Source organism: Rhipicephalus microplus, chromosome 4 (assembly GCF_043290135.1).
Source record: "Rhipicephalus microplus isolate Deutch F79 chromosome 4, USDA_Rmic, whole genome shotgun sequence".
In the NCBI taxonomy this organism is placed as follows: domain Eukaryota; kingdom Metazoa; phylum Arthropoda; class Arachnida; order Ixodida; family Ixodidae; genus Rhipicephalus; species Rhipicephalus microplus.
Window position 1 is genome coordinate 126,316,505 of NC_134703.1, and position 16,480 is coordinate 126,332,984.

Here is a 16,480-nt window from a genome sequence, read left to right on the forward strand (position 1 = left end):
CTTTATTCTAGCAGGGATGTATATGCTAGAGAAATTTAGAAAGAATGATCTATACCAGTGTAGCGTGAGCTGTTACTTCTGTTTGGGTCACTTTAGCAAGTAGCACAGCCTGTTTCCTTGCTGACTGTAATTCTCTGCAAAGAGGACTGCCTCCCAAGTGCACGAAGCGAATGACAACGCCGTCTAAGTCATTAAAACAATTTTAACCCACTCACTCACTCACTTACTCACACACTCACACATACACAATCACACAAACGGAAGGCGACAAAAGTGGCTGTAATATTCTAGAAGCTTCTCGCTTAATAAAGAAGCATTAATCCGCTTAATATAAGTAGAACTGGCAGCTCTGAAGCAGCGCGTCACTGCATACCACTTAACTCCGCGAGTTCTTGTGATTCTATGCTCTCGTTCGTCTGGTGCTGCGACTGGATCGCGCCAAAGTGCAGCTGCATCCGACTCCATTGTTGCCTCGCATTATCTACCGAGAATTGGAGATGTGCGGTTGGGGTTGCAATTGTACGCGTTGAGCCGCGCGTTCGCTTGTTTTTTTTTTTTTTTTTCCTTTTCGCTCGCGCCGAAGGCTGGCACAGCTGTGATTCGTGTAGGTGATGCCAAAGGCAGCAGGAGAGAAAAGAAGTGGCTCAACGGATCTAGCAAAGAAGGCGAAATTAAATAAACAGAAAATGTCGAGGAATCAAAGTCGAGGAATCAAAGTCGAGGATGAAGGTGTGACGGTTTAACACTAATTAACACGATGGCCTTAAAACGTCAAGTCCACCAAAAACTGAAGTACGCCATTTCTGTCACGAATGTGACGTCAACAAAAGAGCACGACGGCAGGTCAAAAAGAAAAAAAATACTGTGTTTCGCGACTCTGAGTATCGAAACACGGACTCCACAATTTTCGAGCTAAGGAACCAGGCGCCTGCAACTAAGTGCATGTAGGGTGAACACGTTATAGATAATTCCCATACTTTGGCCCCGATGACGACAACATCTAACAGCGAGTAAGTTGATTCGTTTCGGCACGGCAGGGCGCGGCATAGCACGGCCATGCGTCTAGGCCAGAGAGGCACGGGGCATCCGAAACGCATGCAGCGATTTCGCGCATTTCTTGCATTCACGAATCCGGGCGCGGCACGCTTGACCCGGTTGCCAAAGAGTTATACGGACTCGTAGTGGTATGGTATAGGCAGGTATATAGCAGCGGCTATTATGCTGGTGCAATAGATGCTACGCGAAATGGACTTCGCTTGTCGTTTAACACAGCCGCTAATATATACTTCCTTGTAGGTATAATTCACTTTTGGTGTTACAGATGACGAACATGTTATTAACAATCATTTCTTGCGTTATAATTGAAGTTGAGGCATAACTAGCTATTTGATCAGCAGTACCTCGCTGGAATCGAAGAGGCTATAAATGTCAAGAAGCAAAGAGAGCTGTTTGATAATTAACAAACAATTGAATCGGCTAACGAAATACGGAAATGATGTGAAGTAGATGACAGCTAAATAGAAGAGGCTAACGTAACGAGTCTGTGGTCTGCTATTGATCATGCATGTAAATTAGCTTCAAGGCGTCATGCCATAATGCCAAGCGAGTTCTGTTTTCCTTCCCGCCACATGAGTCACGTTGTGTCTGCGCACGTGTCAACACTGATGTCTGAAACATATATCCCCCTCTTTTACCGACTCAAAATGTATTTATTTCCCTAAATGATTTTGTTGTAACATATCTAGCTGATCTAAAATTAACTGGTGCATTTACCATAGCCTTTATCTTAGTTTATATTGGAAACTTTAGTAGTAACATTTTAACTGATTCAAGACTAGTTGACGCATATGCTAAAGCCTCTAGATCAATTTACACAGGGAACATTGTTCTTTGAATCTTCGATTAGTTTTGCAGCAGGCGGTACACTATACTAAAAACAGGGGAAGGAGTTGTGAAACTCAAATGACATTTCCAAACTGTATCCGTTACTGTGACGTCACGGATTACTGCACAACTGTTCTGTATATTGTGTTCGCTTCCTGTCACAAGTGAATTTTTATAATGTTTGCTGTTTTCTTATATCTATGCACCTCACTTCGAACAAAACACAATGATTCATTGGCGCCGACAAACAAACAGGAACCATATTCCAGCAGGCGCTTTCCAAATGGATGACGTCACGAGGATACTGGGGGGAAATGTTAAAGGTGACACCGTCGCGAATGTGTTTGTCTTATGGTCTTCCTGTTTTCGCGAAGCTGGCGACAATTTTAGGCCTACCGTATTGATTTAGCGATATAATGAAAGGAGAATTAGGCAAAAACCCAAATTGAGCACTTCGGACAAACTGGATTCCCCAATTGCGAAAATACCCTTAGAACATGGTCATGCCCATCCAAACAAATATCTGCATCATTTCGAAGTACATCTGGATTGACAACCTCACGAGCTTTCCTATAGGAAGTAATCTAATTAATTTGACTTTACTTGACCGTCAGTTATTAACTCCTGTGGAGTGCGTGTTTGATGAAATGGACACTTGAAAAGGCGATTCATTTGTTTCTTGCTTCAACTCGTGTGCATATTGAGCGTTTCTCCAAGTCGACCATTGCGCGCGTGTGTGTGTGCGTGTATGTGCGCGTGTGTTCTGTACGTGCGTGTGAGTCTTGCGTGCGTGTGTTGTGTGTGTGTGTTGTGTGTGTGTGAGTGTTGTGTGCGTGTGTTGTGTGTGTGTGTTGTGTGCATGTGTACGTGTGTTGTGTGTGTGTTGTGTGTGTGTTTTGTGTGTTGCGTGTGTGTGTTGTGTGTGTGCGTGTGCGTGTGTTGTGTGTGTGTTTTGTGTGTTGTGTGCATGTGTTGTGTGTGTTTTGTGTGTTGTGTGTGTGTTTTGTGTGTGTGTTTTGTGTGTTGTGTGTGTGTGTGTGCGTGCGTGCGTGTGTGTGTTGTCTACGTGCGTGCGTATGTGTGTGCGTTGTGTGCGTACGTGCGTTTCTGTGTGTGTGCGAGTGTGCGTCTGTGTGTTATGTGTCTGTGTTTAAGTGTGTGTGTGCGAGATAGAGAGAGCGCGCATTGTGACTAACTCACAAGGCGCGTTGAAAGAGGAAAGGAATGACAGGATTGCTTATCAAAACTAAAGAATGGGTAAAAATTACTTAACAAAGCAGCACAGCCAACAGGAACCCAAAGAACAAATAAATGGTTCTAGAGCCATCTCAGAAGTGTAATAACTTACTCACACACGATTGAGTTTTTCTTTAGTGTTCTTTAACGAAATGGTTGTGATAACTGGGTATTGCACCACTTGAAGTAGCTCCCTTCATTTCGCATTCATATACAGCCTAAATTTGTTGGTGTCTCACACAGTTATATTCGTGTGGATCTCTCTGCCATATTCGAACTCCTGCCGTGTTAGTGTGAAAACCACAGCTATCCAATATGCCTCCTGATCTTTTCAGTTTCCGTCAGTGTCTTTCTATCTTACTCGTCTGTTGCCTTGCGCGAAACGCTTCCTGTTGCAACACGTCTCACCTTATTACGCGCTGCCGCTTCCCGGATGACTTTTCTTTTTCCTCTATCATTTTTTCTGCCTATCCAGCTTTGCAAAGGAGTCTGCGGAAAACCGGCAATCGCGCCGCAGTCTGCGCTCGTGACATTTAGCACTGCTTTTCTTTTCAGGTCGCATTCCTGCTGCGACGACTGCCGTCGTCGTCTTACTTTTTTTTTTTCCTGCCACGAGGCTTATACTTGGCTTAGTGGTATACAGCCGGCGCCTCTGAAAAGCTGCTTCCGAGTGCATGCGCTGTAACATCTACGTGTACTATTTTCATCTATATATACATTTCTCTATTAATTTTTTTTCTTTGAGTTTCATGTTCGTGCACATATACACTTCGTTAGCAGTGTCTTCAACGATTGAACCCGTTCTGCATTTATACACGTAACTTCAGATAGTGCAGGGGCTAAACGTTTGTTCAGGTCCCGCTTAGAGCACTGAATATAACCGGGAAACCAGACATTTTTCGTCTGGTTTCTTGGAAACAGCTAGAATTCAACCAGGACCTCATTAAGAGTGGCGGAAGACTGAACATAATACAGGTGCCATGTCTTGTTACATGTCGTATTGAATTTAAGGGGCTGACGTGTCAATGTTTGACTTCGTTCTGCGTAAGATTTATATGTAAATTTCTTGCGTAAAAGTATTCCTATAACTGCGTAAGCTAAAATGTTCTCCAATACTCGACGTCTTATAACGCATTGGTTGATCAATTATGGTGTTTAAAGTTTACGTTAAACAAAATCACTTTTCGAACTAAGCAAGAACGAAATTGTGAGGCTGTCAATATTATGCTGAGAATTCGGTACTTCTACTCGGTTTTTGAAAACGTTATATAAGAGATCTAGACCACTTAATAATTGCGGGGTCCGGGAGGGGTCAAGTTATGTGTTTAATTTGTGTACCGTCTAGCCTTGTTCAAGTACTGATGACACATGGTTTTTCATAATGAAATTCGCCGAATTTATTTTAATGTTCGTATACCGTACGCAACAGTGCGTGCTGTTATTTTATCTTTCAAATTCAAATAGGTGGCCTTCACATTAATTTATTCTGATGAAAGAACAGAGTATCACAGCAGTTAGGCTGTTCCCAGCAGAAGAAATTAGCCAGATTTGATAGGTTTTGAAAGGTGCTGGAAACACGATCATTCATTTTAGAATTGCGAACTTCGTTTGCCTTCTCATGTCACCCACGACTATCACCGAATGTGAAATGTAAAAATAAAAAAAAAACCGTCCCAAGGAACTTTTGTAAAGGAATACCCCAACTCCGTTTTTTTTTTCCTTCTAAACAGAACTAATTAGCATCCATCGCAGCCTGGCATACGTGTGCAAAGCCGTATACGACATACATGCGTGCACATAAACTCAAGTACATGTTAACGACATTTCACTGTTCCTGCTGCTTGGAAAGACGCATCAATAAAATATTACACGACTAGCTGGAGAGGCCGGTCTATGACTGCGATTAGTTTGGCTCCTTCGAGATATTTATACAAGCCTTCAATGTTGCGTTTGTTTACTCGGTCGCACGTGTGACGACCTATGTATTGACGCACGCCGTCAACGCATACATTTGTACATGCAACTAAATCCTGCAGAGTGTTCGCACACCGCGTGTCTATAATGAAAAGCTTACCGTCGAATTCCGCAATGCACTTCATGAACTTCGTAACTGCATTATATACGCACACGGCACGCCGTTTATAAAGAACCCAGATATAACGCATGCAGTTTTAGCTTTGTTTGTCAAGGACTCGCGCATATGACCCGATGTTTGAAATGTATCCTTGCAATAGAGTACAGGATCAATTGACTCACGTTAGCGGGAAAGCGATGTCTGGTTCTGACATAAACCGGCGCGTAACGTGGTAGAGGTTTGTGCCAGTAAGCAGCAATCAGTAAGTCATGATTTTACGCAAGGGCACATTATCGCAAGTATACACTCTTAGAAAAAAGGTGGTAGTACTTGCTAACTTTGGGGTAGTAATGGTTTGTCACATATGTTACAACCCTGGTAGTAAGCGCAGCTAGTAACAGCGAGAGTGATAACAGTTACTACCTCTGCTGTTACTACCAGCAGTTAGTAACTGTTACTACCCTAGCCGTTACCATCCATTGGTAGTAACTTTCAAAGTTTTAAAGAAAAAAGTAGTAATTGATACTGCGTAGTTCATTCATTTTGGCATATTATTACTCCACTGCTGGTGTTGGCTAATCAATGTCTTATGACTAGACAAATTCGAGTAAGAAGCGGGGTGTGCCATGATTGCGAAGAATGTATAGACTAACCAAGTTCCCTATTTTTTACTTAAAAAAAAACAAGTTCCCTATTTTTGACGTATACACGTTCCAAGAAGTATAGCGTGGGGTATATATAAAGCCCCTACTTCGCAGGGGCATGTCTGGCACAAGGGAGCACTTGCGTTTCAAAATAAATTATAACAAATATAAACCTCAAGCACTATATTGTACACCTGGTTACGTGTGTTTGGTGACGTAGCACAATACTTTTAATCAGCCGTACTTATGAAAAATTATATCATATATTTATCTATTATAAAATGGCCACAAAAAGGCAATATGTACAGTGGCCGGAACAATGTACCGAACTCATTCTCAGTGCATTTTAATGCTTCACACGACTAATATATCAGCGTTTAAAAGATAATAATAGTTTAGGGGTATGACGTGCCAAAACAATGATAATATTTGGAGACACGCCGCAGTGGATTAACTGTGACTGTCCGCGAGGCTAATTGTGACCATCTGGTTATTTTGATCTGCCGGTCTTGTTAATATGTGCTCTAACTTACGTTTGTTGGTATTGTCTATTACGATACGTGTAGCACTTGCTTATGGTTCGTAAACTTGTACTTCTTCGTTTCGACAATATCAGTGTGATGTTTACATATCTCGGTTGAGTAATTTAAAACAAAATGTATTTTCTTTATCCATGGATACCGTCTGCGTCCTTTTCCCTGTAATTAATATACGTCGAGACGATTCCTCTCGTAAACTATTAGAATCGCTTTCACACACTATTTTGGAATAGATAGTAAATAAAGATAGCAAAAGAAAGATAGCAAATTTTGAAATAGATAGTAAAGAAAGATAGCGAAGAGGTAGTAACGGGGTAAGAAAGGTAGTAATGGCTGCAGTAACTACCTCTTTCATTTCAGTTACTAACTGTTTACTAACGTAGGTAGTAAAGAGGTCGCAAAAAGTTAGTAATGGTTGCAGGTAGTAACTGTTTACTAACGTAGGTAGGAAAGAGGTAGCAAGAGGGTAGTGACGCTCGAAGAAATGTAGTAACCGCTGCCGTTACTACCTATTTGCTTGCAGTTGCTACCTTTTTACTAACATTTTTTAAGAGTGTATCTATTGGATGGCGCAATACACGAAGCTTATCTTTGGTTAGTTAATATGCGAGACAGAAAAAGTCGTCCTATTGTGTTCTTTTTTTTTTTCCTGCAGTGTATGACGTACGCCTCGTATTGGTACTTATTTACAGTTTCCATCCTATTCATGGCCCGTACGTTGCTGAGAATGCAGGGCAGTATAAAATAATAGATAATAAAAGACAATGTAACGTCGCCCCATTCTCTTGGAAGTACAGTTTGTAATTTTCTGCATCAGAAAAATTATTGAATGAGAATAGTATTCAAGATCGAGCAGCAAAGATACCATATGTATGGGTTTCAGGCAGAATAATGAAATTTGTCTTGCAAACAATTGCCATATTGAAGTCGAGTGGAATAAATTATAACGTCCCTCCACCTTAACTGAATTACAGTGCACGCAACGGAGAAACAAACGAATGTAGGGACCAAAGAATAACGACACCACTTTAGGTTCTCCTCGATGCGATACTTTAACGTCGAGGAAGCGACGATATCATTCGCTTTCAGAAAAAAAAAATTAAACTTTCATTCATCTCCACAAGTATGCATGGTCTGCTAGTAATCTCTTCGTTCTCTCGCTGTGACCAATCACGTAGCGAAAGAAAGAAATAATAGGAGAAAAAAAAGATACGTAAATGACGGGCGAAGATGGAAAAGGATCTCGATTTCGCATGAGAAGGCGAGAACAGCTGGTCACTCACTGCGTTGAAAATGACCTTCGTCCAGCCGCCGTCCGTTAAGTTGTCGCGGTCGTCTTTATAGCCGAGAGCTACCCGGTTCGTCGCATCGTGGCGTCAGCACGTCTTGACGAAGGGGCGGCGTTCTGAAGACTACGCTCGGCGATCGCACCTCGCGAGGCGTATCTATATGCCTCTGGTTGCAGCTTGTGGGGCCACTTGGGTTCGCTGGTGCACCGAACAAACGCGCATGCGCGTTGCACACGCGGGCAGAACACTGCACAGACGACCTTATTTCTTCCGCTGCCGAAGCAGCAGCAGGTTAAAACAGAGGCGTGCACATCTGACGCGCGTCGTGGTTTCGCCGTCGTCGACGCCGCTTAATCCTCCAACGCAACACGCGCGCGCAGCACAGAGCCCGGCAGGCAGCGCGACCGACTCGCCGTGACGTAACGGGCAGGGAGTGTCTCGAGTGCCGGATCAACTCATGGCGGCGCGCCAGCAACCGTGTGTGCGCGATCGCGCGGCAGCCACTCGCGCGAGGCTGCGATTTCGGCCGGCGATGCATCTGTCTGTCGCGTTGTTCCCATTGTCAACGCGCGGCTGCTGCATGCTGTTGCACCTGCATCGTTCGCGCGCAAGGCGGTTTGTATACGTTCTCGGCGCGGATCGCGTCAGGTCCTCGGTGCTGGAAGGGGACGCGACGATGTGCTCGCGCGGTCAGAACAGCACGCGCATGTGCATACGCCAGCACAGTCGTGAAAAAAAAAAAAGATGTGTGAAGTTGTTGAGGTGTATAACGCGCAACTGCAGGTACGACTTCCCGATCTCCTATACACTCCCCTCACTTCAATGGGATAAAAATCTGAGCTGTGGTATCAGACTCGATCATTAAAAGCAGCAGCAACAATAAAGACTGGTGATTGCCCGCGAAGCAGACACACGGACAAAAGCTCCTTCAATGCATTTTCGGGTTATGACACCTTCATTTTTAGTTATGACACTGATTCAACAGAACAGAGACCTGGAGACTTACAAAGAGGGTTGGTTCAGCTTAAATTGAGGACGACGCAGCGAGTAATGGAAAGGAAAATGGTAGGTGCGGATGAGTGGCGTCGTCTGGTGTCGTCTTTCGAACTATTGCGAGAAGGAGGGAGTGGAACCGCCATTTTAAGAGGCAAGAAGAGAGCACAGTGGATCAGGCAACAAACCGGGGTTAAAGATATCATAGTTCGAATCAAGCAGAGGAAATGGACATGTGCCGGGCATGTAGTGCGCAGACATGATGACCGCTGGTCGCTAAGGGTAACTAACTGGATTCCCAGAGAAGACAAGAGCGTTGGGGGGAGACAGTAAGTTAGGTGGGCAGATGAGATTAAGAAGTTTGCGTCTATAAAATGGCAGAAGCAAGCACAGGACCGAGTTAACTGGCGGAATATGGGAGAGGCCTTTGTTCTGCAGTGGACGTAGACAGGCTGCTGCTGCTGGTGGTGGTGGTGGTGATGATGATGATGATGATGATGATGATATCATAATGAAATTCCGTTGCTGTGTTTACTCTATACTGACTTTCACGCTGAACAGGCTGATCACAACAGCATAGTAAGTCTCGAATACATTCTCTGCTGGTGCAGCATCCTCGTATATACAGACGTTCTGAAATTCCACTGACATGATACCCCACTCACATCAATCCGTCCCCTGAGTTACTCAGCAGCGCAATGTCCTCGGTGAAGCGCAGGTCACTTAGGTGTTCTTCTATACATCTTATCCATAACTTGTCCCATGCATTCTAGGCCTCTGAAAACCCCCCTGTAAGCACGCAATAAATATCATTTCGGAGGTCGTATTCCCTTGTCTAACACCATTTATTGGTGTTCTGTCGCTTTCTTTAAGAAGCACTATGGTGTCTGGTGATCGTCTGTATGTTTCTTCATGATGTTTATATATACTACGTCGAAGCCCTGATTCCGCAGTTTCTACATGAGTCCTGATATCTATGCTGAATCAAATGCCGTCTCGTAATCTATGAAAGCTATGTATAGTGGCTGGATGTACTCTCAACATTTCTCTATCATGATAGTATGAATGTGGTCGATTGTTGAGTAGCCTGTTCGAAATCCTGCTTGATCCTATGGTTGATTGAATTTTAATGTTGTCATAATTGTGTTAGCAATTACCTTTGTAAATGGCTTGTAAAAGAGGGAGAGCAAGCTGGTCGGCCTGTAATTTTTCAAGCCCTTGTCGTCCCCTTTCTTATGGATTGAGATGATGTTCGCATTCCTCCAAGATTCTGGTACCCTCCTCGCCAGAAGACACTTCATAAACAGGGTGGCTAGTTTTCTGACACAATCTGTCCTCGGTCTTTCATCAGATCTGTTGTTACCCGATCCTCAAATCTTAGACTCACTTCAATCAACTCAATAACACCAGCTCACTCGGGTTACCAGCCGCCACTGTATCCATCGCATGAGCCCGCTACATAAATGCAGCTAAATAAAACGCCGTGAAATCTAGGTCCGACCTAGGCCGTGCGTAATCAATCATATCCTATTTGATTAGGTCAAGGAGAACGAATGAACGTTTTTTTTCTTTGCTACTCTAGAAACAGTAAATCAATATACACGGAGTAAAATAATAATCTTGTTGGCTTTGCCAAAATCTAAGAAAACCTAAGAACTTGACCGCAGTACTATATAGAATTACAGCACCTCCTGGGCAGACGCTGGTGAGGAAATGGCCCAACGTGGCTCTAAAATAAGGAACAAATAAACGCTTACAACATTAAAATAGAATGAGACAATAGAGAATACGTTAGCGTGGAAGTATGGCAATACTATAACCCATAGAAAAAAATACGTAATCGAACTTTTTGAAAACGGTAGGATAATGAATTTATACGAGTAACATCCACAATACACGAGGAAAGGCGTAAACAAAACAAACTCTTGATCTTATTTATACTTAATGAAAAGTGGTACTTAAATGTCATACGTGATCATGGGGATCGGTGAAAATTGGCCGTGTGCCCGTGGAAACAACACAGTACCTTTCTTGTTAATCAAGTATTGGACGAGCTCGGCCCCTATTACGTGACCGTTGTACGCAGGAAGTTCACTATAAGAGCTAGCGAACGTCATTTTAAATATGTATACATTTCCGCTACCGCAGTCAGTATCGTGACTGTTTTGCTCGCAGTCAGATATACTAGAATCAGGTGCACGAAGTGAAAAAAAAATGTCCTCAAGTTATGTAAAAACAAAAAAAAATTCCAGCCATGACGAAGCACATTTTATCACTTCGCCTTCTGGAACACCTGTATTTTAAACGAGTCGGGATCAAGTTGACTGCAGCGGGAGGTGAGGGAGTAGCGGACGCCGGCGCCTCTTCTTTCACTCTTCTCCAACGCAACATTCTTTCCATCCTTCAGTAGCGCCATTTAATACGAGAACAACGAGATCGGCCTCGTCTACGCGCTCGTGTAAACGCTCGAACGAGGCAAACGCGAAACCGGACTCGCAGCATGCAAAACGTGCCTCCAATCTGTGCGTGCCGCGAAGCGGCGGCTAAAAGAGAATGAACGCAGCCCGGCTGGAGCGCTTATTATTTCCTTTTTTTTTGTCTTTTTTTTCTCTCACCGAACGCGGCAGCGCCTGTCGTTGTTGGGGCGTTCGCGCCTCTGGGACGGGCCTGCGCAGCGGCGGCACCGTCGACGTGCATTCTCATTATATCCCCTCCATCTTCATCTCTCCCCTCCCTCCGCCGCCCGCTTCCATGCTGTTGCTGCCGCAAGACGCACAGCTCTCGGCAGCTCCAGCATCTGCATGCACAACCCTCTCCTCTCGTACAGCGGTTGGCGACGCCTTTTCCCGTTCCTTCGAGTTGGCAGCCAAAAGCTTCAGCACGTGTTCCTTTTTCTTCCCGTCGCTTCCTTTTTTATTTCTTTTGGCGCACCCGGAGAGAAATCGATGATTCCATTTTCGGGACGCCGTCGCCGCTGGTATAGTACAGTGGCGGCGTCGGCGCTATTCCCTCTCTCCCCTCTTCCCCTAGCCGCAGCCCCTGGTCTCCCCAACTTCTCGGGATAGTTTTCGGGAAGACTCGCCTGGTGTAGGGAGCGCCGTGGTGGAGAGGGTGAAACCTCGTTTGAATTTCAACACCACGAGATTGGAGCGGCGGTGGCGGCCGCACCATAGCGACGAGCTGTCTTGTTAGGATAAAGCGCTCCAGAAACCCCATCCAGATCTCTCCCGACTCACCTCCTCCCCCTTTTCCCCCTTGTACTACTGCGTCCCAAGCGCGTTCCCTTTTTCCCCCTCATTGCCGAGCGGGAAGAAATTGCGAGCTCGGCGCGCGTGTGTGCGTGCGTTCGGTGAATGCTCAAGCGTGAGCACCCTCGGAATAATGCCGCGCGCGCCGGAACGCCTCTGGCGTAATGGGCACGTCCCCCTCGTGTTTCCCGTCAGCCGGGGGGGGGGGGGGGGGTGCGCGAGGCTTCCTACTCGGGCGCATGCGAGCCGGCGCGTTGCCGACGCGTCCATGGCGGCGGCTGCCGCGACGTGAGAGCACTTTGCGCGGGCGCGCCTACCCAACAACGCTCCTCGCGATGAGAAAAGCGCGGACGCGTTTGTGTGTTTGGACGCGCGGAGCCCGCCGCTTCTACCGCGAGTCGGTGTTACGTAAAACTGGCCCGGAGGAGCTTTCGATGGATTGCGGGGATTTATGCGGATGTCCTCCGTGGCAGTATGATTAATGACGGTCAAACCTTTCTCGTTCTCTCTCTTTGCTAAAAATGTGTAAATAAACGAACGTGAAGGCAGAACTGGTCCCCCCCTCGTGTCTTGGGCACCTCCTGGGCTGACTGCTAGGCGCCGGTGCTTGTTTGGTGCGCGACGTATTGGCCCAACGTTGCGGCTTCCCCTGCGCGGCAAGAAAATGGACGATAAGAGAAGCCTTCGGGATCCTGGATGCCACGCGAGAGGCCGTTTTGAGTTCCTGGCCACGGGCTAATCACGCTGTTATTTTTATCTTCCTCCTCGGAAAGGTGTAATCACCTGAACCGCCGCTCTTTACCTTGCGGTTTAGAACGAGTAGGAATTCAAAAGTGGCTCGACTTTTTTTTTACGTGCAGCTGGTTATCCATCGAAAAATGTATATATAGTACCTCGGCTTGTGTATACGTTACCTTGGTAGTTCAGTAACTCTATTGATTGATATGTGGGGTTTAACGTCCAAAACCACTATATGATTCTGGGAGACGCCGTAGTGGAGGGCTCCGGAAATTTAGACCACCTGGGGTTCTTTAACGTGCACCCAAATCTGAGCACACGGGCCTACAACATTTCCGCCTCCATCGGAAATGCAGCCGCCGCAGCCGGGATTCCAACCCGCGCCCTGCGGGTCAGCAGCCGAGTACCTTAGCCACTAGACCAACGCAGCGGGGTGTCAGTAACTCTAGACACCTTCTCCTCCCACTAGATGAATTCGCTTTTGCGCTGCCAATTCCTAGCTTCCTGGTTAGCCCAGTTGGTAGAGAGACCACCCCAGACAGGCGTTGGTGCGGGGCTTGAACACCGGACAAGGATTAATTTTACGGCAACTTGATAATCTTTTCTTTCTGAGAAATCCGGACGCATTTCTCTGTGCCTTCGGGCTACAAACGGGTGGTTGCTTTCTTTCCCTTTTCTAACAATTCCGCCACCTTACGGATTCACCTTACGGATTCCGTAGCACTCATCTTCATTACTCCTTGCCTCTTATTTTCTTCCTTCCTTTTCCACTCCCCATTCGAAACAGATTTCTATGTTTTATACTTTATTTCATAGCCCGTACGGGATCTTTTCCCATTGAGATTGTAGTCGGCCCCCCTCACAGTGATTTCAATGGATCATGATTGTGGAGTTCGCGTCATACATGGCTGTCTGCATTTGAGCTCCTGCTCTCTCGATGTCCGCAGATCAGTGGGCGATGCGTGATATTTCTTATGACACGTTCACAGGGTTATATGGAAACCGAATTATGTTCATATGTGGTGTAGTTTAAGCCTAACGCCCCATTTCTTTTTTCAAGTTTGCTTTTTATTACGAAACCTGCAACAGCTTAAACACCGTACCCGCAATAAAATAAAATTTTATCCCGAAAGATGTTTCCAGAAATACGCAAGATGTAACCAAGTGAGACTGTCAGTAAAGCATACTAAGTTACAGTGAACATTACTGACAAATTAAATGTTTCTGCACACTGATTGAGCATCGTAGATCGTTTCACTCCTTAATTGAGATAAGTAATTGCGCTTGACAATCGCACACCTCATTCATGCTATCAAACGGCAAACGCTGACGTCGCAAGCGTACCGCTGCGTTAGTGAAAACCATTCGTTCCGCATTCCCGCTTCATTGTGGCACCCTTCGTTCACTTGTTTTGTTGACGCTTTTGTCGTTAGCACCTAATTACGACAATAGAACTAGTCCGGTACAACTCTTTGTCATAAAATACCAAGAGCGGATTATAACTGTGACAGAGCTTTCACGGGTTACGTTAGAAACTAAATGCCATTTTAAATGTTTGCGTACAGGCTCATCAAAGAAGTGCTCTCAGTGTTTTCCTCTTCAAGAAGTTCTTCTCTTAACGATAGTACCTCTCGTTCCTGCTATCGAACAAGATAAATGGGCTGCTGCAAATGCAAAAAGTGTTCTTTCTTTCCCAATTTCTGTTTTCATTTACATGATATGCAAAATGTGCACTGAAACTGCGATAGCTAAAATATATAATAATGCTGTTATATGTCAAATAAGCCATTAAATGTGTAACAAAATGCATGCAACGCGCTCCATTTTTTATCTAATCTCGTTATGATTATTCTCTCCTCCCCGCCTCCCTCATTTTTTTTATTCGCCCCTCTTAGTATAACCTTGTCCATACATACATACATACATACATACATACATACATACATACATACATACATACATACATACATACATACATACATACATACATACATACATACATACATACATACATACATACATACATACATACATACATACATGCATGCATGCATGCATGCATACATACATACATACATACATACATACATACATACATACATACATACATACATACATACATACATACATACATACATACATACATACAGACAGACAGACAGACAGACAGACAGACAGACAGACAGACAGACAGACAGACAGATGGATGGATGGATGGATGGATGGATGGATGCATCCACTCATCATCATTCACTCCGTGGATATGCTGTTTTTTTGTCTTATTTTGACGTCTGCCGGATTACAAACGTTGTCACGACGCGATATTCCACTGACTGAATCATTTGAATTAATTCTAACCGAAACTCACATTCATCTGCCTACCATAGAGAGGTTCATCCGTATGTCACAAACATTCACAGTCTGTAAACTCTTAGAGCTGTTTATCTTAAGGCACTCTACAAATCGTGTTGAAAAGGGAACAAAAGATGGTATCATCTATTCAGCATGGTTTCTGTGAAAGAGCTTCTAGAGGCGCACAACTAATAGAGCTTGTCCAGAATATGGAGCCAAGTATTGATCTACAGAATTAAATTGACGTATTTTTGCTAGAACATTCAAAACTATCGATTGCATATTAGATAATGGAACAATTTGTGAACTAAACTTACCTCGGGAAAAGAACCTATCTTAGACTGGGTTAAATACTTTCTCGCTAAGAGCATTTAACTTGCAGTACATAGCAATACTGAATTAAACCTGGCGTATGATCCTGAGTACCACAAGGAACTCTTCTGGCTCCTTTTTTATCTTTCATGTATATTAATGATGTGTCCACTGAAATTCCTGCCAGTGTTAGACTTCTTGCACAGCACTGTGTTTAACGGACAAGGATCAATTCTTATAATTACTATAAAATTTTGAACGAACTTTCATCATTAGACTAAATATGATGTGATGACTGGCAAATGATTCTAAGCAATGTGCAACTGCTTTATCAATTCCGATTAAAAAAAGTCTATGAGAATTAAACGACACTAGCTATAACGGCCCATATAACGCACAGTGGAGATATATAAGTATACCGTGGCCTAAAAGTCGATAGATGAAGAATCTTTGAACACAATGTGTCGCTATAGAGTCAACGTTTCGAAAAGCGCATGGCACTTGCTGACGGAGTAATTTCGACAACCTAGAGATATGTAAACAGTACTTCAACCTAAGTAGACTGGTGACCTTGCACTTCCATTTTGTTGACAATTTGGGCTGAGTGAGCGTGTCACTTAACAATCGCAGCTGCAGTCCACGATACTTTAGATTAGGTACAGATTGAGCCTGGCGCAATGAAAATTTTAAATTGAACACGGGCTAGTGTTGCGCGTTCGTTGTCACATTCGCTGACTATTGCAACTGTAACGGCTGTAATGCACTTTTGTTTTCTCTGCTGCATATCCACGTTACACAACAACGACGCCAGGGCAAAGTGTCGCCCGAAGTTTTGTTTTTTATTTTAAAAATGCGATAAAAGAAAGGAGGAGAAGCGGAAGCCAATTAAGTAACACCTTCTGTTTTTACGCAAGTCATTTTGCTTATATTCTTAGTGCAAACTTGAAAAAAAAAGGACCTGCGTGGAAGGCACAGCACAGTCACAGCGAAAGCTAGAAGAGCGGTCTTTCAGAGCCTTTTCAAAACAGTTATTGGGTAAGTACTGCAAGCACACTTGCTTGATGCCCACTAGGGCATTAATAATAAATTTTTGGGTAGTAGGCCAGCATTCGCTATGCTATTTTTCGTCATTTTTCGGAGTAGCGTGTTATCCGCTAAACACTTGCAAGGA

General features: G+C 44.3%; 1 protein-coding gene and 1 long non-coding RNA gene across 6 annotated transcripts in view; one reads left to right on the plus strand and one right to left on the minus strand.

Moving 5' to 3' along the window:
* The window catches only part of LOC119172355 (uncharacterized), a 101,654-nt gene extending 93,561 nt beyond the window's left edge, over window positions 1-8,093 (minus strand). The window contains exon 1 of one of the 2 annotated variants that reach the window (XR_012894958.1): window positions 7,661-8,093. The gene's annotated coding sequence lies outside the window, so the exon portion shown is untranslated. The remainder of the gene's footprint in view (window positions 1-7,660) is intronic. The other variant, XM_075893640.1, reaches the window with a different exon arrangement.
* The window catches only part of LOC142814598 (uncharacterized), a 496,656-nt gene that overhangs the window by 201,104 nt on the left and 279,072 nt on the right, over window positions 1-16,480 (plus strand). The window lies entirely within an intron of this gene.